Raw genomic sequence first — 23,532 nt, forward strand, 5'->3', positions numbered from 1 at the left:
CATGCAGGTAAACTCATGCAGGATGAACATACACATTGGAAGTGTTGCTAAACTATTAAGTGGCAGTTGGTGAATGGGATTTCTTGAGAAGTGACTGGTCAGTCGACCTCAGGGCCCTTGTCGATTCTTTGGGAGCATTTACAGACTTAAAAACAAACATTCAAATCTTAAACAGGATCCTGTAGCGCACAAGGAGACAGGGTAGGGAGGCGAGAATCGGGGAGATGTGGTCATACTTCCGTGCCCCTGTTAGGAGGCGAGCGGCCGTGTTTTGGACTAACTGTAGTCGTGACAGACAGGCTTGGGTACATAAAGTTCATTACAGTAGTCAAGGCGGGTTGAGATAAAAGCATGTATAAGATGTTCAAAATCATAAAAGGTCACAGCAGACTTGACTTTCGCTAAAAGCCTCAACTGATAAAAACTGGATTTAACACCATTTTAACACCATTTAACCAGGGGGGCAGTCAGACATATTTTGTGAAGCCACTAAGGAAATCGGGACATCCTGAAAGTTCATATAATGGCCTGTTGTGGCGCTGTCATTGGGCCCAAAAAAAACCATATCCCCATAGAGGTCCATGTATTTGGGCCCAACTTCACCTAGACTGTATTACCTTAATAAACATGGTCATGAATACTTTCTGCTTCCAGTCACTAGTTTAAAGTCTCATTTCTCATGTAATAATATTCTTTTTGGAAAATGATGGTCCCATTTATTAAAGAAATTACCATAAAGTCACGTATGTTCTGAGGGGCTTGGCTAACGTTACAGTCTATGAACGGGAGCCACCCCCCGTTCGAGTCAAAATAAAAACCAACTAAGAAAAGGGGGGAAGTCCCGCCTCGTTGTCTGGGCCAGCCAATGGCCAGCTGGGCCAAAACGGATCTAGAAAGATGGCGATTTACAATACAAGGACTGACTGGCTTCATTTTACGTCAGCATGAATCAGACCCGGCGAACGCTTTGTCCATATTTTTTTCACAGTCTATGGTTTTAACACAGACACACCCCTCCTTTTCACATTCTCTCTGGTATCTGCTTTTTTAATACAAATATGCAATGGACATCAAAACAAATACTCTCGGTCGGGTCCAAATACATGAAGTACAAACGTGTGATGACACGTGAGTTAAGGTGTTTCCTGTTTTGTAGTACCTTTTTGTAGTACCTTTCAGTTTCACATCATGTGACATGTCTACCTTGCGTTTTCTCTCTCTCTCTGTCTCTCTTACACGCACGCATGCACACGCGTGTAAGAGAGACAGAGAAAGCACACACACACACACACACACACCCCCCTAATGCAGTAGCCATAGACATCTCTTGAACCATTGGCCATTTTGAACACATTCACAGTGAATGGAGAGTGGCCAGTGTTAACAATGTGTGTTTTTGGCATGGGGTTGTAAATGGATTGATAACACACACAAAGCTAACACTGCTGCAATATTATCACATACTTTCTAACACTAGGGGTGTAAACTTCCCAAAATTAGCTATAGGCTACAATATTCCTCCTAGATGGTAAATTTGGGGTCCTGGCCTGCATGATATTTGATTTGTCCCACTTGCTGTAGGTCCAAATAATTTTTAATGTATGGATTAACGATTCTGCAAGCCATAATGTGTGAAAGAAAGCACCTGTTTTAAAGGTGATATTCATGTATGTATTGGTAAAGTAAAGGTTGTCCTATGCACATACTTACATTTTGTTTATTGAATTAACATATTTCCTTAGAATCTGTATGTAAACATGCATTAAATATTGAGGTTATTTACAATTGAAACCTTTGAGTAACATCTTGAAAACAGTTATTGTGTAATAATTAGTTACTATGTTGTAATAGACCCTAACCCACACACCAATGATTCACAACGCATCTGTTGCAACCATTTCCCAAAAGACACCGGTCTGCATCATCTTTCATGAAAACAGAAGTACATCTTGTGTAATGTATAGTTAATATATGTTGCCACTACCAGTAATAGATGACATTTCTAGAGTTGCTAATTTTTAACAACTTTTCTGAAAAACATATTTTACACCACTTGACAAAAAGCAGGCATGCCAAGACAGTACTGAGGCCTTGAGGCTAGTGAGACAAATGAGCACAAGACAGGCAAGCCAGTACTCGCACCGAGCAGCACCAAGCCAGTACCGCACCGAGCAGCCAGTACCGCACCGAGCAGCCAGTACCGCACCGAGCAGCCAGTACCCGCACCGAGCAGCCAGTACCCGCACCGAGCAGCCAGTACCCGCACCGAGCAGCCAGTAACGCACCGAGCAGCCAGTAACGCACCGAGCAGCCAGTACCCACACCGAGCAGCCAGTACCCGCACCGAGCAGCCAGTACCGCACCGAGCAGCCAGTACCGCACCGAGCAGCCAGTACCGCACCGAGCAGCCAGTACCGCACCGAGCAGCCAGTAACGCACCGAGCAGCCAGTACCCACACCGAGCAGCCAGTAACGCACCGAGCAGCCAGTAACGCACCGAGCAGCCAGTACCGCACCGAGCAGCCAGTACCCGCACCGAGCAGCCAGTACCGCACCGAGCAGCCAGTACCGCACCGAGCAGCCAGTACCGCACCGAGCAGCCAGTACCCGCACCGAGCAGCCAGTACCGCACCGAGCACTGAGCAGCCAGTAATTTCAAGGACCCCAGAACTCTGATAGTGTACAAATGGAACCACCAAAATGGTCCATTTGGTTCCATTTGTACACTCTCAGAGTTCTGAGGGTAAATCTCAGAGTTACACACCCGCATAGGTCCATTTGGAACCCACTCAAGGACACTTTGAGACCCACTGGTGTAGCGGAATGTTTCCAATGAGCCAATAGCACATTAGCAGCACCCTGACTCTGTTACTACAGGGAAGGGGCCCAAGTTAATTCCAAAATGGCTGCAGTGCATAGTGTCTATTGACCTTCCTTCCTTTCATTTCTCTCTCTGTTTTTCCTTGTCCTCTGTTCTGTCCATACCCTCCCGTCTATCCCAGGTGGCGGGTGGTCAGACCCAGAGCTGGCCGACTTTGAGCTGCTGGTGATCCTGAGTGCCACGGTGGAGCCCACCTCCGCCTCCGTCCAGGTGCGCACCTCCCATCTGCCCGACGAGATCCTCTGGGGCTACGAGTTCCCGCCCGTCGTCTCCCTCTCGCTGTCGGGCAAGTACGTGGCCGACTTCGCCTTCTTCGACAAGGTGGTCAAGACCAGGACAACACCTGTTTTCATAGAGTCTACTGGTGGCACTGCCCAGCAGCATGGCGGGTACCAGCAGGGTAACGGCAGTGGGGTGACGCCCGACAACGGAGACCCAGAGAAGATCCGCCTGGAGCAGAGCTACCGGGAGACCGGAGAGGAGCGTGGCCGTGTCAGAGACAGCAACCCACTCAGTGTACGCATCAGCAATGTGTGAAGGAGCTCATACTGTACATTTAAGTAACTTTTTTATAGTTTTTACCTTACTTTGTCTGTATTTTGTGCTCGGGAATAACCCCCACAGTGCGCATTCCAAGGTCAGTTCACATGGCATCATTATGAGGAAGACATGAAGTAAACAGATTAAGCAGGCCCTGGCGGTTGGCGTAGCCTTCTGGGCACCTATGACTGAAAACCTGGGCTGAAAATCCCGATTCTTGTTTCCATCCAACGACGACAACAACTTTGTTGCCGATGCGTGTCAGTGGTGTCACCCCCCATCCCATTTCCTGTCAGACTACTGTAATCTATCAATAAAGGCAAAAAGCCCCCCTCAAAAATATCTTAAACAGATGAAGTGTCTTTTAACACCACTGTGTTGCGGTTTGAATTACAGGGACAGGGTACAAGCTGCTTCATATAGGACCAGTCCTGTAGGTTTCCAAACCACACGTCGTAGTCACTGCAGTCGAGTCAAAACCGGAGTATATAAGGTCAATTTTCATGTCTCATTTTGGGATAAAGAGATGATAGCAGTGTACAACAATTGTATATTAACGCCAAAACTTTTTTAAATCTGGTGATATTTTGCACTATTTAGTGAATGAATAAGTCGAGCAAGTAGGCTACAATCAGCAACTGGTGACTGAACACACTACACATCCCAACGATTTAAAAAATATTGACGTGATGCTGATAGTTGACTCTTGCCCCCCCCCCCCAAAAAATGGTGCCCAGATTTTTTTTTTAAGTAAACTACTTCAAGTTGTAATAATAATTTATTCATTTAGATTTGTTATAGTCCAGAAACATGTGCATGAACAGACTGGTAAAAGTGTGTTCAACCATTAGATATTTAATCAATCAATCAATTCATCTTATGCAATTAATTAATTTGGAATTTGGAAACTGCTGTAGTTCATATTGCGACTTATTTATATATATTTTTTTCTTTTGATTAATTTCTCAGACATAATAAAATCATGGCCAGAATGCACCAGATTGCAAGATTTTTGAAAATAATGAAGTCATTAGTGGACACCACTAAAACAGCACCCATAAGAGGAAGTGCTCTCATTCAACAGAATTTAACAGAACCTGCAGCACACACCATGCGGGCTCAGTTCCTCCTGCGTGTGATCGTTCTACTAATTCTAAAGCAAGGTAAAACCTTCTAAAATGTACTCTGTTGGTTGATGTTTTTTTACATTGTTAGTCAGAGATGATGCATTATAGATTTAATTAGGTACAGTTAGCATACTATAGAATACTGTATGTTTGTTCTTGATTTAGTCTTGTTTCTCAAACAAAAAAACATTACCTTATGTTTATTACCTTATTGATACCTGATTGGTTCAGGGTACAGTGAATTTAAACTATCATTGTTAAATGACTAATTTAAAACTAAGCTTTATTCATATACAATATAGTTTGGGTCCGGGATATTTCTCCTTGATTAAGTTATTACATTTTTAATAGAATAAATACAAAACTGGTCTCACCAGAATGGTTTTAGTTGAAGTAGTTTTTTTAATATGATCTATAAGAGGGAAATTAAGAAGAAACACCATGTAAGGTCACATTATTTAGTATGGAAGAAAGGAACTTGAGTCAAAACTTTAGAGAGAAGGGTATAGCATAATATAATGAAAACCCACACCTTTTCCTGTTCCGTATCTCACAATATCTACAATTCCTCATTATAAACACTTAGTTAGACCTATGTTAATGTATATTTTTAAGATATATTTATTTTGTTTCATTTAATCTATTTTTATTTAGCTTAAAGGTACATGGGTATACAAACTGTCAAACAAAACACAGAATAAAATGTTTAAATATTACAGGCAGCAAATAGTGATTTGACTATACGGTTTCTATCATCCCTTAAAATCGTTTTGTGTATGTGAAAAAAGAAACATAGAAACCACCTGTAATAAATAACATGATGTCATGATGATATCATGATGATAATCTACAGACTACAGTAATTCCAAAGACAGCGTACCAGAATATTATTTATTTTACACAATTAGAATAAAATTATATATTTTTTCTGTATAATGTTTATAATGCTGCCTAATAATTAATTTGCAGTGGCCTCCAGTGATGTGATTGTGAAGCAAAAGCCTGTTCTGAGTGGACAGGATATACTTCTACTCATACCGACGGCGACACCTGCCCTGATACAAAGAGATACAAGGAGACTAGGGTGGAAATGCAACGGGGACATTTTACTAGAATACAATTTACAACGTAACTCTCTCGACCGAGCCTTTCCAAAGTACAATGAAAGCCTGTTTACTTTTTCCGAGGCAGATTATTCTTTGTTGTTGAAGAAATTAAGAAAAATGGACAGTGGACTTTACGAAGCAGTCAAGTTTATATCTGCAGACACATCTATTGTAAAGTACAATGTGACAGTTCAAGGTAGGTTCCTTAATGTAATCTACAAAATTCATTCAAAAAAAATCATTTATCTTGATTATTCTGTCATGTTTTAAATGTATGTCTTCCTTAATTTCTTTCTCTGCCGCTAGCTTTTAGCATAAATGTAGTTATCCTCTGCCACCATTAGCGTTCACTTTAAGAGAGGAGTTTCCACCCCCCGCCATGCATACACACACTCAATACACACACTTTGCTATCATTAGCATTAGGGCACACTGTTTACCTCTCGCCAGAAACGTTTACATGTCGGGAGCGACGCGGTACAAAGTCACAAATTACATCTGAAATTTGCATGGCTGAAGATCCACCATGGACAGCTCTCCTGGATACCGACATATGGAGATTTGAAAATCCTGCTTGTAACCGAGGTAAACGGACATCAGATTTAACGTTCCATAGCTGGTGGTGACGGAGACGTTGCATAGCAACTGGATCAATGTTAAAAGCTGCGGTGGGGCTCAACCATTATACACTCACACCGAGTATACGTTGGGGTCTGTATACGGACCTAGCAAATAACGCCCCCTAGCGGTATATATACGGACATGGGAGAGAAAGAATTAAAGTGAAACCATTTTAATTCATCTCTCCAACGGTACTGGTACGACTTATGTGTGGCAACCTTACAAACCCATCAAAATTGACTGCCCTCAAAATTGAGGTCAGTGTCTTGTTAAATAAAAGCTTGTTTTTTTCCCCCCAGACGGAGTATCTCCAGTAAATCTGACAGTGGTTTCAATGTTCTCCGGCCTTGATTCCTGTAACGTGACAGTGACCTGCAGCAGCGAGAACTCTTCGGTCAACAATACTTTTACATGTGACAACAACCAACACTGCTCTCCGGAGGGGGGAGAAAGTTCACGGGTCAGGACTTCTACTGGTCTCCTTTCGGTCTACATGTCTGAGGGGTTCATCAACTGTAGCCATAGCAACGAGGTTAGCTCGCTCGAGAAGAGAACACCTCTGTGTCAGCTTGTATCAGGTAAAACATGTTCACTTTTCATGTCTTATTAATTTTGTTACTAATACGTTCAAAAGTTTATTAACAATAAAGGCCTGTTCATAATCCATACTTAATCCATACATAAGGTGACCACCGAAAGCTACATGACGACGTCACACAGTTAAAGCGACTCACCGCTCAGTGCGCTCACCCAAACACATCTCTCTTGTTTTTACTAACCACCGTTTCGGTTGTCACCGAGTTTTAACTGAAGTATGAATAGGCCATCAAAAGCCATACTTTCGCCCAGGCGGTGGCGTAACCGTCTGGGCACCCGACTGGTAATCCAGTCGCAGTGTGCCGCGGGTTCGACTCCCGAGCCCGACACGGCCTTTACTGCATGTCTTCCCCCATCTCTCTCCCGTTTCCTGTCAGCCTACTGTCTGTCCCTTCAAAAAACCAATAAAAGGCGTAAGCCGCAAAAAAATATCTTAAAAAAAAGAAGCCATACTTTCAACACACTTTTTCCAAAAATAAATGTCCAACCTTACTAAAAAAAACTAAAAACTAAAAAAACACTCCTATACTTCCTCCATGGAAGGTTTTGTGCTCCATACATGTATTTTTGTAAAAACTAATTTAGATGCTGTCTTCCTGCTCTCCAAGTGAACCAACCCTTGTCCCCCTTCTTCTTTTGGCAAAAATACAACACTCTGAGGTACCCAGTGTAGTCTATCCCAAATCGTGCTAATAGTTCTTGTGGAGGCTCTAGCACATAAGGCGGTGCCACAACGCAGAGGCGTGGAGAGAAAGAAAGAAAGAAAGAAAGAAAGAAAGAAAGAAAGAAAGAAAGAAAGAAAGAAAGAAAGAAAGAAAGAAAGAAAGAAAGAAAGAAAGAAAGAAAGAAAGAAAGAAAAGGCCTACATAGAACCATTCTTTGCCATCATGCGATTCATGCCTAGTCATGAACCAATACAGCCACCCTGTCACAACAATTCACAACGAACCTCAGCAACCACAACACAACACACATAACCTACTGTTTAGACTTTAGAGGTATTCAACTGCAAATTAACATTTGGAATTGATAGCTGTAATAAAGCCCAAAACCTCTAGCTCGAACCAAAAGGAAATAGGAAATTCACTCATAGGATTATTGAAGAGATGAAGAGCCACACAGGCCTACACATACTGTTCCCCGTTACAACTCACATACCTTCAACGCCAGATATAACACAACAAGATTGACACCAGCATTAAACAGTTACTGAACATGTTTCATTGCCACCCACACACTTAAGAGTCCCAAAATGGCAGTAATAGTACACCAGCTTGAATCACACTATTATACACAGCATACAACACAAGCAGCAGCAAAAAAAGAAAGTCATACCTTGAGCCGTCTTCTATTTGACTTAATCAGTTGTGTAAGTGATGCCAGGGTCAAACTTTGGATAGAGAGATAGAGCCTCCGGCTCTCTCTCCAGTTCATGATGAACCAGCGGCATCTCAGTCAACTCCATCCTCCATCTGGCCAGTACTCTCCTCCCAATATCAATGGCACACACCAGCCTCATTCTCCTGGCTGCAACCTTCTCAGCCTTAGATGTTTAGTACTGCATTCTGTTGTAGTCAGGGATTTAGGGCAGGCTCTAGAGTCCAGCATTCACAGCATGTCACAGGAGAATGGACTCAGGGCTGAGAACAGAAGCTGAGCTTGGGGGTCTGAGGTCATCATCCTGGCTTGTGTACCTGTGGAGCAGGTTGAGAGAGACACCATAAGCTCTAGTATAAGTAAGTAAGTAAGTAAGTAAGTAAGATAGAAAGAAAGTGAGATGACCAAGAGCTAGCTGGATATTAGACACTAGATATTTTTAATAATGGGTAAATCTAGAGTTGCAGCACTCTCCATTGACAGCCCATTCATCCAAATAGAAAAGACAGATCTGCTTATATTAAACAACGTTAAACTCACCAACATTGCAGCTGTAAGGTAAGCTTGAATTATAAAATACTTAACGGCATATACATAATAGTATACTGAATATATAGCCCACTATATCCTGTCACAAGTTCACAATACAGCCTAGTTAAGTATATGTAGGTACTAGGTATGTGTATATGTAATGTTAGTAATAGTTTTATATTGGATAAATACATTTTAGGAAGGAATCTGTGGGGACTTTGGACATGCCTGGACTGGGGTAGCCTTAGCCCCTCTCGGGACCCTACATAAAGCTTTTCTGAAATTTTGATGAGTTTTATGTTGGGTCCCTGGTCAGACCTATATTTTCGTATGGAAATTTCAGTACGCGGATGTAGAAATTCTCTCTAAAATAGGATCTGCGCCAAGTGACGGCATTATTTTCCTTGAGTTATTCTGAATTCGGTAACTTTAAGTAGCTATACATCCCGCTGCGAATATCTCCTGTGGCGCGGAAGCCGTTAAGTATTTTTAATCTTTGTTTGACCGATTTGGTCGCTTTATTTCTTCTTGTTTGTTTACCGTTTATTGTACCGCCTCCCGGTGTGCGGTTGGCTTGTGAGGCTACGTCCCTGCCTCTGATCTGCTGTGTCATAGCTATAGCGCCACTAGCTAGCCAGATAGGCGGTACAATGAGGTGTCAATAAACAAGGAAGGAAGAGAAGAATCCAAGCTTCCAAATCGGGCAAACATATATTAAAAATACTTAACGGCTTCCGCGCCACAGGAGATATTCGCAGCGGCATGTATGGGTACTTATACTTTACATATTCAGAAAGCCTCACACGGAAACATTTCGTCATAGAGCGCGGAGAGGCGCTAAACATGGAGTAAATGTTTTAAACAGGTGGCATGGTAGTAGTGCAACAGGACCCAATGCTATCTGTGTCGTCAAAATGTCAGAAACTTCAGTAGCATTTGGGTTCTGCTTGGAGGGCTAGGGTAGCCTATGCCTTGAAATAAATTGAGAGGTAGAAATCTAGATGTGCAATTCAGGTTGTACACTAGACAACGGAAACGTGTGCGAAAGAGCGGTAATCAGAGTTTGACATTTTGCTTCGCTGAACTTCTCTCTCCTCTCTCTTCCTTGACTTCCTTATTGACTTCCGCACCGAGACTGGCTAGCTGCGCGTCCTAGTTACTGCCTCTGATTGGCCGACCGCGTACATGCAGGATGTTTATAATGCTGTTGTGTCTTGGGAGGCGGGACATGGGAAGTGAGGAAGAGAGAATTTCAGAGAAGCCGAAACTAAAAAAAAAAATAACTTAACGGCAACTTCAATTACTGCTCTTTCGCACACGTTTCCGTTGTCTCCTATAGCTGTGTTATGCATCTTAGAAACATTTCACCAACACTCAAGCGGCGGCGCAGCTCTCCGTAAACAGAGAGTATGTAAATCTGCGTCCTATGGAGAGTGGAATAACCGATAAGGGACCCTAGGGTACCGCCGAACAAAATTCAGAAAAGGTAACTGAGGGTTCCGAAAGGGGCTAGTTGTACACTTGGATCAATATCACTTTCAATTAAACCATCATTGGTAAACAGTTAGGAAGATTTGGTGCTGTACCCCTCCCCAAACAAAACATTGTGTCTGTATAAAGTTATTATATAAAAGGTATATGACCCATGCACACAGGACAGCAATTCAAGCACCTTTGTTTGTTCCTTTCACCCTCCTCCTCCTCCTCCTCCTCCCCCTCCCTCTCTCTCTCTCTCTCTCTCTCTCTCTCTCTCTCCCTCACTCAAACACACACGCGCGCGGCTGCGCACATGAATGCTTAGCATAGATAGCTAATTAGATAGAGCTAACTCACCTGCAGAATGAAAACAAAACGACCCTTGTAGTTTATGAAGTAGCCATGGCTCACACATGAAGTCGCTTGTATGATTGTCATGCTTCAGCCTTCAGCTAGGCTAGTTATGAAGATGAATTAACTTCTCTTTCAAACTGCCACACAATTAATTTAATTGTGACTGAGCTTTTTTCATTTCCTAACAACCCAGACTACTCCACTCAACTTCAATGAGGTGTAAAGTTACACTTATTTCACACATTTCAATGTATGTTTGTTTGCAGCTCCGAGGTGGTGGAAAGCCTGGTGAGGCGAGGTTAGTTTGCAGCAGGTGTGTGTAGAGGGGGGAGGGGGCGTGGCTACCCGAAGATTTGCTCAGGGACTAGGGAGTGTCCCGCCCGGCGCCCCCTTTCATTGATTGATTGATTGAAATATGTATTAACAGTTTGCAGAATTACAGTACATTTCAAGCACTACAATTAAGCATTACACTTGTTTACAAGAGGGTCCACCAATTCATGTCCAATTCATTCAGAGGGGCACCACAGGAAATAATTCCCCATTAATATTTCCCATAGGCGATTCAAAAAGTATTTATTTAAAGATCTGTAAGCCTCGAAGCCAACAGCCAGTTGACAAATCATGACATACTTTTTGATACTTTTTGAAACGCCTATGGGAAATATTAATGGGGAATTATTTCCTGGTGCCTCGTCATTCTGAAAGGTTGCAGGACTGCAATGCTCTATTCACTGGAGTGCAGTGCAGTGTATAGATAGGCTATTCAGATTTTTTTTCGGGGGCCAGTTTCGAATTGCAGCCGTCCGTATGGTGCTCTTTGAGAGCGGTTTTGAATGAGTCAAGGGATTCATATTTCTTAATTGCTGTTGGTAGGGCGTTCCACATTTTAGTGGCATAGGAGCTAACTTAATTTAATCCCTTGTTTGAGCCGAATTTGGGTTGCATGTGGTTTGTTGAACTCCCTCTGGTGTTGTGAGTGTGATTTTGTTGACATTAAGGAAGTATTTAGACAGGTACATGGGTATCTTGGTGGTGTAGCGAATCTTGTAGACCAGGCCCATTGCAAAATGTTGTACCCTAAGCCATAATTTCCAGCCTATCAAAATGGGAAGGGGTGTTCGGTATTTGAACTGTTCGATTGTGTGTAATTGAAATATACAGGAATTGTATTTATTTTGAATTTGATTGCGATTGTAGATCGCCGTTCACTATGAAAACCCGCATCTCCCGTCAGTCAGTCCATCAGTCACGCCTCCTGACTCACTCCATATATGGCCAGTACAGAATTCATTCCATGTTGATCTGACCTCATCAAACCCTTAGATCTCCATATATGGAGCTGACTATCATCACTTAGATCTCCATACATGAAGATAACGACACTGACCTAATCAAACCCAGCATTGCCATACATGGAGAAGACTGGATCATCACCTTAAGCTTAAGCTCTGTTGTTGCAGCACGACCTCGTCCTTAATAGGGTGTCTTTTAATAAGACACTGTCTTATTACTGGTACATTCTGGTATAGCTAATTTCACCTACATACTTCAAACCCCAGCCTGGCCAGCCAGCACCTGCATTCAATGACATAACCACAATGCTAGTGTAATTGTTAAAGAATTGCCAGATGGGGGCTAGCTCCCATTACCACACAATTTCCCTCCATAGCAAAACAAGGGAAGTCATATGGTTTGACGGTTTCTCGTCACAATGTGTACCAGTCCAGGACATCCTGTTAGGTTAACTGATCGGTTGGCCGTATATGGCTGTGATGAGTGTGCATAGCTTGAGAGGTTCCTTTTCTTCTTGTGCATGTCTGAAGTGTTGAGTTTTGTGGTGAGATGGACGTTGTGTCATGTGAAAGTCAGTACTACTGTATTTTGGTCTGTGCCCGGTTTTGTAGCTGGCTTATCTCTGTTGGAACACCAGCTTCACTGTGCCTCAGCTTTACAGAAGGTGTATGGGGGTCATCATCTGAGAACCCATCGGCAAAAAGTAAAGGAAAAATAGCACCCTTGACGCGAGTCAGGAGCCTTGTCTGGAGAGAGAGGGTCACAGACTCACAGTTACGTGTATAAATAGGGCACATGGGGGGTTTCAGCCCCTGCCCTCATGATGTTAATTGTGTTTTATTTGTATTATTTTTTTATTGACATTCCATGTGGATATTCAGTATCCATGAAAAAATGCACTGTATCAATTTAAGAAGGCCTATTGCACTCTCCACACCGCACCACGTCCAAGTCCAAATGGTTTGTGTCATCAGTCAATAATCATTCAATCAATCAATCTACTACACTTAAAGCATGTAAAGCAGTTAGTTTAGATCTCGTGCTGTGTTTATAGCACTCATGTGCACTTTCAGTTTGGGCAACTTGAAAGCAAACTCCCAACATTTTATTTGTCATAGTGTCGACCCCTTACCCCTGTGTCGGGTCGTTGGTTAGACAATTAGATCATTTTCCGATACCGATACAGTATCGGGAGTCGGAGTGTATATATATATAATATATATTATTATTATTATTATTATTATTATATTATATTATATTATATTATATTATATTATATTATATTATATTATATTATATTATATTATATTATATTATATATATATAAATAATATTATTATATTATTTTCAGGAAACTGTTAGGATTTAGATCATCTGGGAAGTGGGAACCCAGCAGCAAAAAGAAGGCACCCTATTTTGTTCAAATCTGTTCTTGAGAGATTAGCATTAAGAAGACTTTTTAGAATCAAGCTCAGCTTGGATCTTCTCATTTGTTTCATCATGATTTATCATCATTTTACATTTTACAGAACATGCCAAGCGTTGCGGGTTGTGAGACTATAACTAACTTCTTCTGTGATTTCTTCTCCATATATATGTTGCCTTGTGGGGTTCTCGGACCAGTCGGTTCCTCTGCCAGTGTCTCTCTGTATCTGGTATGGAATGTCCTACTGGTCGTCTGTCTGATCATCATGGTGTCTGTTGTCATCACCGTCAACATCATGGGAAGATGCTTAAAAGGACTGAAGTAGGCCTGGGCCGTGGCTCAGCGGTCCAGACACCTTGGCCGGTATATTCCGAGTCTGGCAGTGTGTCGCGGGTTCGACTTCCGACCCTGACGGCCTTTACTGCATGTCACACTTTCAGCCTACCGTCTGTCCCTCTATAAAAAATATAAAATAAAGGCCTGCCCTGAAGTAGATTCTCTGACAGTCCTCATTTGTCATGCAACATTCGTCACTCAAAATGCTGCATAACAAATCGTTATGATACTGTATATGAGATTGACAAAGCTATTATCAGTTGATCCTTTTCTTGTCTAGGACAAAATGATTTACCTAGATCCTCTCCTCCTAACCAAACAAAAATAACATTAAGTTTTTTTTGCATTAGGCTATACAATAGTTTCAAATTGTTTATTAAAAGTTTCACAAAGCCGATCCGCAATAAGCTCACAATGCATTGTGAGCTTGTGGAACAGTTATTTTTGCCATTTGTTTTTAAGTGGTAAGAGAACATTTAACAATATATCAATGCATATTGAATATGGACGTTTTTGGTTCATAAATATCATATAACTCACTAGAATAGTGATAGAATGTTGGAAGTCCAGTTCTTAAAACAGGAGAGTGGGTTTTATGCTATTATGCTTTGAGACTTTTAGTTTTTACTTTCCCAGAGCTCATCTCGGCTACATTAATGTGTTTGTTATTATTATACAGTTACAGCATTACTTAACAGTGATACAATTCTATACAAACTGTCATTATTATCTTTAGAATTATATCATTTGTTAATAGTAGTGGTGATGTTAAAAATGTTAACGATTCTGTTGACTGAGCTACAGCAATTGCTAAATGTTTGACATGGACTTTTTTCATATACGTTCTTCTTTATGTATTTACTTAATGTGGCTTCACAGAAATAAATGTGTATTAAATAACTATGTTTATTCATTGCTATAAATAAATTGTACAGCATTGGACTATTCAGCAACAGATATGATTCAAACAAAGTATATTCCGGACATGTGATAAAAAATAATGATTATTTTGTAAGAAAATGTTATACAGTACTTGATCTTGGATGAATAATGCTACTTCAATAAAGAAATGATGTACAGTAAGAGGCAAGGCAAGTCAAGGCATCCTTATTATGTACAGCAGCACATGTCAAACATCGAGACAATCCAAAGTTCTTTACATGATAGAAATACAGTAATAAAAATACAGTAATGGTCAAAGATTTACAATTCAAAGGTTTTTTACAGTTAAAAAATCTGAGAAATACAAAAGATTAGAATGATAAAAGATCAGAACAAATACTCAATTTAAATCAATCTGAAATCATAGTTTTCTACCCATCACTGCAGGGGAGAGTGTAACACCATGCATCCAAAAAACAATAATAATACATTATTAATTTAAAAAGAAATTAAAAAATAAAAATGAAATCGGTTTCCCATCATGCACCGGTAACAGAAAGCACAGTCGGGAACGGCAGTTGCGGTCTATGACTTGGCGACCTGAACTGGTGCACATTTTTGTGCAATTTTTGTGGGCGTGGAATTCTGGAAAATAGATGTTTTTAGCTTTAACTTAAATGTTGTCAGACATGGGGCTTGTTAACATCAGAGTGGTTATTGCAGGCCTGTGTTGCATCATGATAACAAAATGCTGCATCACCATGTTTTGGGACAACCAATAGGCCAGCATCAGATGATTCATATATGTACGTGACAGAGATGTATTCTAGCCACAGAGGAATTTGTAAATTGTAAGTGAGTGTAAAAGAGTAGCCCTGCCCAAGCTCAAAGTGTGATGATGCTGCCGGTGAACAGACAATAATCTGTGAATAATAATCGGTACACGTGCATCAATAATTCCATCTACTGGAAATAAAGGCAGTGGGGAAGCGAACAAAAAAACAATGCAACAGTGTGCAGGGACCTTTACTTGAACATTATTTCTGATCAAAAGTTATCGAACCAATTGTTCAACATTAAAGAAGCTACCAAGTTGTTTGTGAACAACATTTTCAATAACTTGTGTGTGTGTGTGGGGGGGGGGGGGGGGGGGGCATCGCTCAACTGCCAGTAGAGTAGACTTAGGTGAGGTGCTCAATACATTTACCTAAAATTGTCATTTTGTCATTTTGATTTGAGCCATTTCAGTATACAGTTGTTATGACACATAATACATGGAAACTCCAAAAGGCCTCAGGGGATTTACAGACAGGGTCCCTAATTATGCTCATCAATAAACCTCCCACCATTCCAATTCTTTCGCTCGTGTTGTCCTGAGACAACCATGCACAACACAGCACAAATACAAATATACAAATTAGAGACACAAAAAAGGAAGAACAGAGTGTGTGTGTGTGTGGGGAAGGATCAACATATGGAATATCCATATGGATCTCCATATATCTCCAACACACACACTGACGGGAAATGCTAGATTCCATAGTTAAGTGTGATTTGCGGTCGCAAAAACACAGCACAAATACACACAGTAAACATTTAACATTAGAGACAATAGAGATTACACAAAAAATGTAATACTGTTTACCTGTAAGATAAACCATGCAGTGTAAAATAACATTATTTCAATTGAGCCCAAGATTTGCAATAAACAACACACACGGCACGCACGCACGCATACGCACACACACACACACACACACACACACCCACACACACACACACACACACACACACACACACACACACACACAGTCACACACACAGTCACACACACACACACACACACACACACACACACACACACACACACACACACACACCTCTTTTATCTTTTGTTAGTTACGTACAGTATAGTTAAAGGAGAAACGGAAGCTTGAGGGTGACAAACAGTGTATGTCTGCATACCAGGACACAATTAATAGATTATTTATGGAAAAAATAAAATAAATACATTTGGAGCTACTAAAATACTTGCATTAGAATTAAGACAACTAGCTCCATTCTAGCTGTGGGGGCAGGCGTCAGGGGGGTGGAGAACAGGAAGAACAGGGGGCATCTATGAAACAACATGTACAGTATGTTGGGACAGGATTGTAGGCTGAATTCGTGGGTACGGCTTCTGAACCTGAGCATACACGGTATTCTCATTCTCAGGGTTTGTGGTGTTGATGGTTGTCTCAGAAGTGGCCGCAGGTACGGAGCCGGAGGGATCCTGGATCAAACAGTAGATGGTCACTGGAGTATCTCTATGTTCAGGGTGCTGACCATTAGCACTGTCTGGATTAGTGTTCGGAAACTAGAGCAAAACCCACATCCCTCTTTAATATAGTTTACTGTCCATTATTTATTTATTTATTTTTAAAGTGTATTATTAACCTGTCTATTAACGTACCTTTCTACTTTACCGTAATTATTTTGAATGCTTAAGTTATCCCAGTGGAGCTGGAGAGAGTGATTGTAAAAATGGAGGGTTACCTGAACAGAAACACAGCAACAATTTGCCACGCCGTTGTCAATGGTTGCATTCCCTTAAAAACAATGTAATCAACAATCAATTTAGAGTCCGACTTTCTCATTGGGAGAATATATATATATATATACACAGTATAACATTTAACATTGAAACTGTAAAAGTACACATTCTGGAACTTACCTGTTCTGTGCTTTCTTATATAATATAATATGGGCATGGCAATGATGACAACCGTTCCACAGATGCAACCCACAAGTATACCAACAATATATGATCTACTGCTTCCACCTGTGAACAAAAGATGTTCTGATGTTTAAAAGAAAAGGTGTTTTACTTCTCACTGTGTGTGCATCTGTGTTGGAGAATTAACCTACCGATTTCGGTGACACCTTTGCTCTCACCCATAGGCTGAATAGGCTTTGTACAGTAGGTCTACCTATATTATTGTGTGTATTGTAGCTATATTATTCCTGCATTGTATAGTTTAAAAAAGTGGTGGCAGACTGCATACCACAACTATAGCAAAGACAATTGTGAACAATATAGTTATCGTTATAATTTATTTCTAGTACTTGGGGACGGGTTCACTATTTTGGAATATCAGGCAAACCGGCATGAAGCACAGCGGATATCAGCCTAGATAAGATCCGTGCAGCAGTGATGATATTATATATTTTTTGTCCATGCTGTATGGACCATTGGACCACCTATCTGTGTTCCAGTATGTTCCCTGAAACATATCACACCACTCATCAATAGCACTCTATCAGCTGATTTGGCAGGCGTGCACATTAAGATGTATGCTAAAATGTGTATTTCTACATGTGTGATTCACATGTGAAACATAAAAGCATAATATAATATAAAGTGGGTTTGTGTATAGGCGTCAATCTGGGAGCCACTCCACCGCAACTAAAGAGTGCCAAAATACTCTCCTGCCACATCGGCATATAGCTGGCCCCAAATGATCAAAAACAAACAGGTGAGAAAAAACACACCACTGCACCTCTAAACATTTGCCCAAAATCGCTGCACGTCCCATGCCAATCCACTATTCATACTCCAGTTAAAACTCAGTGACCAACGAAACAGTGATTAGTAAAAACAAGAGAGATGTGTTTGTGTGAGCGCACTGAGCGGTGAGTCGCTTTAACTCGCTTACCACCACTGTGTGACGTCGTCATGTAGCTTTCGGTGGTCACCGTATCACCTAATAGTATGGATTATGAATAGGCCTTTATTGTGAATAAGTAAATGAATAAGACATGACATGAAAAGTGAACATGTTTTACCTGATACAAGCTGACACAGAGGTGTTATCTCCTTGAGCGAGCTGACCAGGTTGCTATGGCTACAGTTGATGAACCCCTCAGACATGTAGACAGAAAGGAGACCAGTAGAAGTCCTGACCTGTGAACTTTCTCCTCCCTCCGGAGAGCAGTGTTGGTTGTTGTCACATGTAAAAGTATTGTTGACCGAAGAGTTCTCGCTGCTGCAGGTCACTGTCACGTTACAGGAATCAAGGCTGGAGAACTTTGAAACCACTGTCAGATTTACTGGAGACACTCCATCTGGGGGGAAAGAAATAAGCTTTTACGGTATTTAACAATTTTGAGGGCAGTCAATTTTGATGTGGGTTTGTAAGTTTGACACACATAAGTCGTAGCCTACCAGTACCGCTGGAGAGATAAATTAAAATGGTGGGCTTCATGAAAAAGCACAACCCACCACAAGAACACTGGCTTTTATTCCATTTCATATCCATTTAATCTCCGGTCTATGTGCCGTATTCTGTTGATCTGGTTCTTCAAATAAAGAAGATGTGTGACTTCTAATGATATGAAATAATTCATATTAGTACATTAGTGCAAACTGTGTTCAATACTTCTATCTGTGTGAGAGAGGCTGTGTCATGTCCATGCTCTGAGTCTGAACTATATTTAGAACAAGAATGCCTATCATCCACTAACCATTTGATATGACATAGTGTGCAGAGAGAACAGGCTAGCTAACACCACACTGACCATTTGATATGACAGTGTGCAGAGAGAACAGGCTAGCTAACACCACACTGACCATTTGATATGACAGTGTGCAGAGAGAACAGGCTAGCTAACACCACACTGACCATTTGATATGACAGTGTGCAGAGAGCACAGGCTAGCTAACACCACACTGACCATTTGATCCAACTGACCATTGCCTAGCATGTTGTCTTATCTGTTGTGATGATTAAACAAATTTGAGATGTGTATTAGCCAATCAGCTTAAAGACCAAAGTGATAGTAAGGACATGAATATTTCTGTAAACATCTGGCAACTGTAAAGACTTTAGCTCTCAGGATGAGAAGAGAGACTGGTGGGAGAGCAGAGTGAACACCACAGACAGATAGAGCTGGTGGTCTGGGACACCTGCTATGGCTGTCAATGAATAAAGGAAAGATGAACAACTCTTCATTTCCCAAAACCCTCATCACTAACTATAAATCTCTGTAAGTTAGTGATTCAAGCTGCTGCCTTATGGAGTAGGGGCTGGGGGTGAGGGGGGTGAATAACAGATGTGTAGTGCTGTTGACCCAATGCAACTAGAAAGAAAAGCAGGGATGCCAGTCTCCTTAAAAGAGTTTGAATCACATCTGAGCCCCTCTTTTTTTATTTCATTCGGTGCATATACTGTATGTTTTGTGCTCATGTTGATACACTTGTGTACATGTATATAATATGCCTATGCTTTGTTTGTTTGTTTTTACTCTGTACAGCACTTTGGAAGTGCCATGTCCACTGTGATGTCACAAAACCTCAGATTAGTGGTTCTCCAGAAGCCTTTTGCACTGAACTGGCACAGTTATGTAGGTATGGGTGGGCAATATGCACTAGTTACTAGCGACTAGTCTATCTAGTAAATTGGTTATAATAACATCAGATTAAGGTAAGAAAATGGTTAGTAATTATTTCTCTCCCATGTCCGTATATATACGTACCCCACCGCTAGGGGACGTTATTTGCTAGGTCCGTATACAGACCCTAACGTATACTCAGTGTGAGTGTATAATGCTTGAGCCCCACCACAGCTTTTAACATTGATACGGTTGCTATGCAACGTCTCCGTCACCACCAGCTATGGAACGTTAAATCTGATGTCCGTTTACCTCGGTTACAAGCAGGAATTTCAAATCTCCATAAGTCGGTATCCAGGAGAGCTGTCCATGGTGGATCTTCAGCCATGCAAATTTCAGATGTAATTTGTGACTTTGTACCGCGTCGCTCCCGACATGTAAACGTTTCTGGCGAGAGGTAAACAGTGTGCCCTAATGCTAATGATAGCAAAGTGTGTGTATTGAGTGTGTGTACTGTGTATGCATGGCGGGGGGTGGAAACTCCCTCTCTTAAAGTGAACGCTAATGGTGGCAGAGGATAACATTTATGCTAACAGCTAGCGGCAGAGAAAGAAATTAAGGAAGACATACATTTAAAACATGACAGAATAATCAAGAGAAATGAGTCCATTTTGTAGATTACATTAAGGAACCTACCTTGAACTGTCACATTGTACTTTACAATAGATGTGTCTGCAGATATAAACTTGACTGCTTCGTAAAGTCCACTGTCCATTTTTCTTAATTTCTTCAACAACAAAGAATAATCTGCCTCGGAAAAAGTAAACAGGCTTTCATTGTACTTTGGAAAGGCTCGGTCGAGAGAGTTACTTTGTAAATTGTATTCTAGTAAAATGTCCCCGTTGCATTTCCACCCTAGTCTCTTTGTATCTCTTTGTATCAGGGCAGGTGTCGCCGTCGGTATGAGTAGAAGTATATCCTGTCCACTCAGAACAGGCTTTTGCTTCACAATCACATCACTGGAGGCCACTGCAAATTAATTATTAGGCAGCATTATAAACATTATACAGAAAATATAATTTTATTCTAATTGTGTAAAATAAACAATAAAAATAGATGAAATGAAACAAAATGAATATACCGGTATCTTAAAAATATACATTATCATAGGTCTAACATAGGTCTGTTTATAATGAGGAATCAGAAAGTGAGATTGTGAGATACGGAACAGGAAAAGGTGTGGGTTTTCATTATATTATGCTATACCCTTCTCTCTAAAGATTTGACTCAAGTTCCTTTCTTCCATACTAAATAATGTGACCTTACATGGTGTTTCTTCTTAATTTCCCTCTTATAGATCATATTTAAAAAAAAATATCAACTAAAACCCTTCTGGTGAGAAATAACTTAATCAAGGAGAAATATCCCGGACCCAAACTATATTGTAAGAATGTGAATAAATGAGTCACTTAACAGTGATTGTTTAAATTCACTGTACCCTGAACCCAGGGTGTTCAGTTCCATTATTATCAATAAGGTAATAAACCTATGATCTGATAATAATGAGTTTTTGTTTGAGAAACAAGAGGAAATCAAGAACAAAACATATTCTATAGTATGCTAACTGTACCTAATTAAATCTATAATGCATCATCTCTGACTAACTTGGGAACAAGTACAATGTAAAAAACATCAACCAACAGAGTACATTTTAGAAGGTTTTACCTTGCTTTAGAATTAGTAGAACGATCACACACAGGAGGAACTGAGCCCGCATGGTGCGTGCTGCAGGTTCAGGAAATTCTGTTAAATGAGAGCACTTCCTCTTATGGGTGCATATAGGCCATAAATGGCCTAATAGTACTTTCGTCAGCTACAAACTGTCAAATCTGGTCTGGTGCCAGATTACATACACGTATACATAGGAGCATTACCTTTAATCCTCACAACACTAAAACATATCGTCATTACGTCACCATCGAAAACCAATTACACTCTGGCATTGGGTCCTTTAATCCACATCTTTATTACGTCATCATTGAGAGCTAGTTATACCAGTGCCGGGTGGATTAAAGGAACTGCCTCTATGAATATATGTATATGTCATTTGTAAGTTGATTATCGGTATACTGTGGTTACTTTGCGCCGTATGCACTGTCCCAGCATTTTCGATGCGCATGCACCGTCCCAGCATTTTCGATGCATATGCACCATCCCAGCAAATGACGTAATGACGGTTCATACGCATCAAAAGTGCTGGGACGGTGCATACGCATCAAAAGTGCTGGGACGGTGCATACGGGCCCTGGGCGAAACTAGTATTTGCGCGCTCTGCTTGCGCAAGTAATAAGTCGCAATATGAACGAACTACAGCAGTTTCCAAATTCCAAATTAATTAATTGCATAAGATTAATTGATTGATTAAATATCTAATGGTTGAACACAATTTTACCAGTCTGTTCATGCACTGTTTCTGGACTATAACAAATCTAAATTAATAAATGAAAAAATAATTATTACAACTTGAAGTACTTTAATTGAAGTACTTTAATAATGAATCCTAATATGTGCATTCATTCATTGCTTTTGTGAGGAATACAGGAAAGGTGGGCACTCTGGAAAATCTGGGCACCATTTTGGGGGGAGCAAGAGTCAACTATCAGCATCACGTCAATATTTTTTAAATCGTGTAGTGTGTTCAGTCACCAGTTGCTGATTGTAGCCTACTTGCTCGACTTATTCATTCACTAAAAAAATAAAAAAATAAAAAATATATATCATCAGATTTCCAAAAGTTGTGGCGTTAATAATACAATTGTTGTACACTGCTATCATCTCTGTATCCCAAAATGAGACATGAAAATTGACCTTATATAATCCGGTTTTGACTCGACTGCAGGGACTACGACGTGTGGTTTGGAAACCTACAGGACTGGTCCTATACATTGAAGCAGCTTGTACCCTGTCCCTGCAATTCAAACCGCAACACAGTGGTGTTAAAAGACACTTCATCTGTTTAAGATATTTTTGAGGGGGGGCTTTTTGCCTTTATTGATAGATTACAGTAGTCTGACAGGAAATGGGATGGGGGGTGACACCACTGACACGCATCGGCAGCAAAGTTGTTGTCGTCGTTGGATGGAAACAAGAATCGGGATTTTCAGCCATAGGTGCCCAGAAGGCTACGCCAGCCGCCAGGGCCTGCTTAATCTGTTTACTAGTTATATGTTCATAAGCAGGGTGTAACTTTTTGGGCGCACCTGGAGATGTTGCTTGGCACTGCTACTCTACTTATCGAGCATGAGACAGATACAAATGAACTAGTACCATTGCATATGTGCAAACTTGCACAATTTCAGGACAGGACAATTTCATTAGTAGGCCTAAATTTAGTAAGTAACTTTCTTTTTTAATTATTATTATTATTATTATTATTATATCACAGCTGGTCTGACTGCCATTAACATTCAGCAAGCCAACCTTTGAAGCAGGCGTGATTCAGCCAATGGAAACGGTCAGTGGTCAAGCTTCACTGGGGCGGGCTTTACAAAACACTCCGGGAAACAGACAGGAAGCTGCACAATTGTACTAGTACTAACAATTTCCTGCTAG

General features: G+C 40.8%; 1 long non-coding RNA gene across 1 annotated transcript; it reads right to left on the minus strand.

Moving 5' to 3' along the window:
* Window positions 1-17,267: 17,267 nt before the first annotated feature.
* LOC310870201 lies at window positions 17,268-21,756 on the minus strand. The gene is made up of 5 exons (XR_014570217.1): window positions 21,646-21,756; window positions 20,617-20,949; window positions 18,376-18,654; window positions 18,249-18,293; window positions 17,268-17,371 (listed from the first exon to the last, which is right to left on the minus strand). It is a non-coding gene; the product is annotated as an uncharacterized lncRNA (long non-coding RNA).
* Window positions 21,757-23,532: the final 1,776 nt, after the last annotated feature.

The sequence above is a fragment of the Protomyctophum parallelum genome (genome assembly GCF_964188405.1).
Source record: "Protomyctophum parallelum genome assembly, chromosome: 14".
NCBI lineage: Eukaryota > Metazoa > Chordata > Actinopteri > Myctophiformes > Myctophidae > Protomyctophum > Protomyctophum parallelum.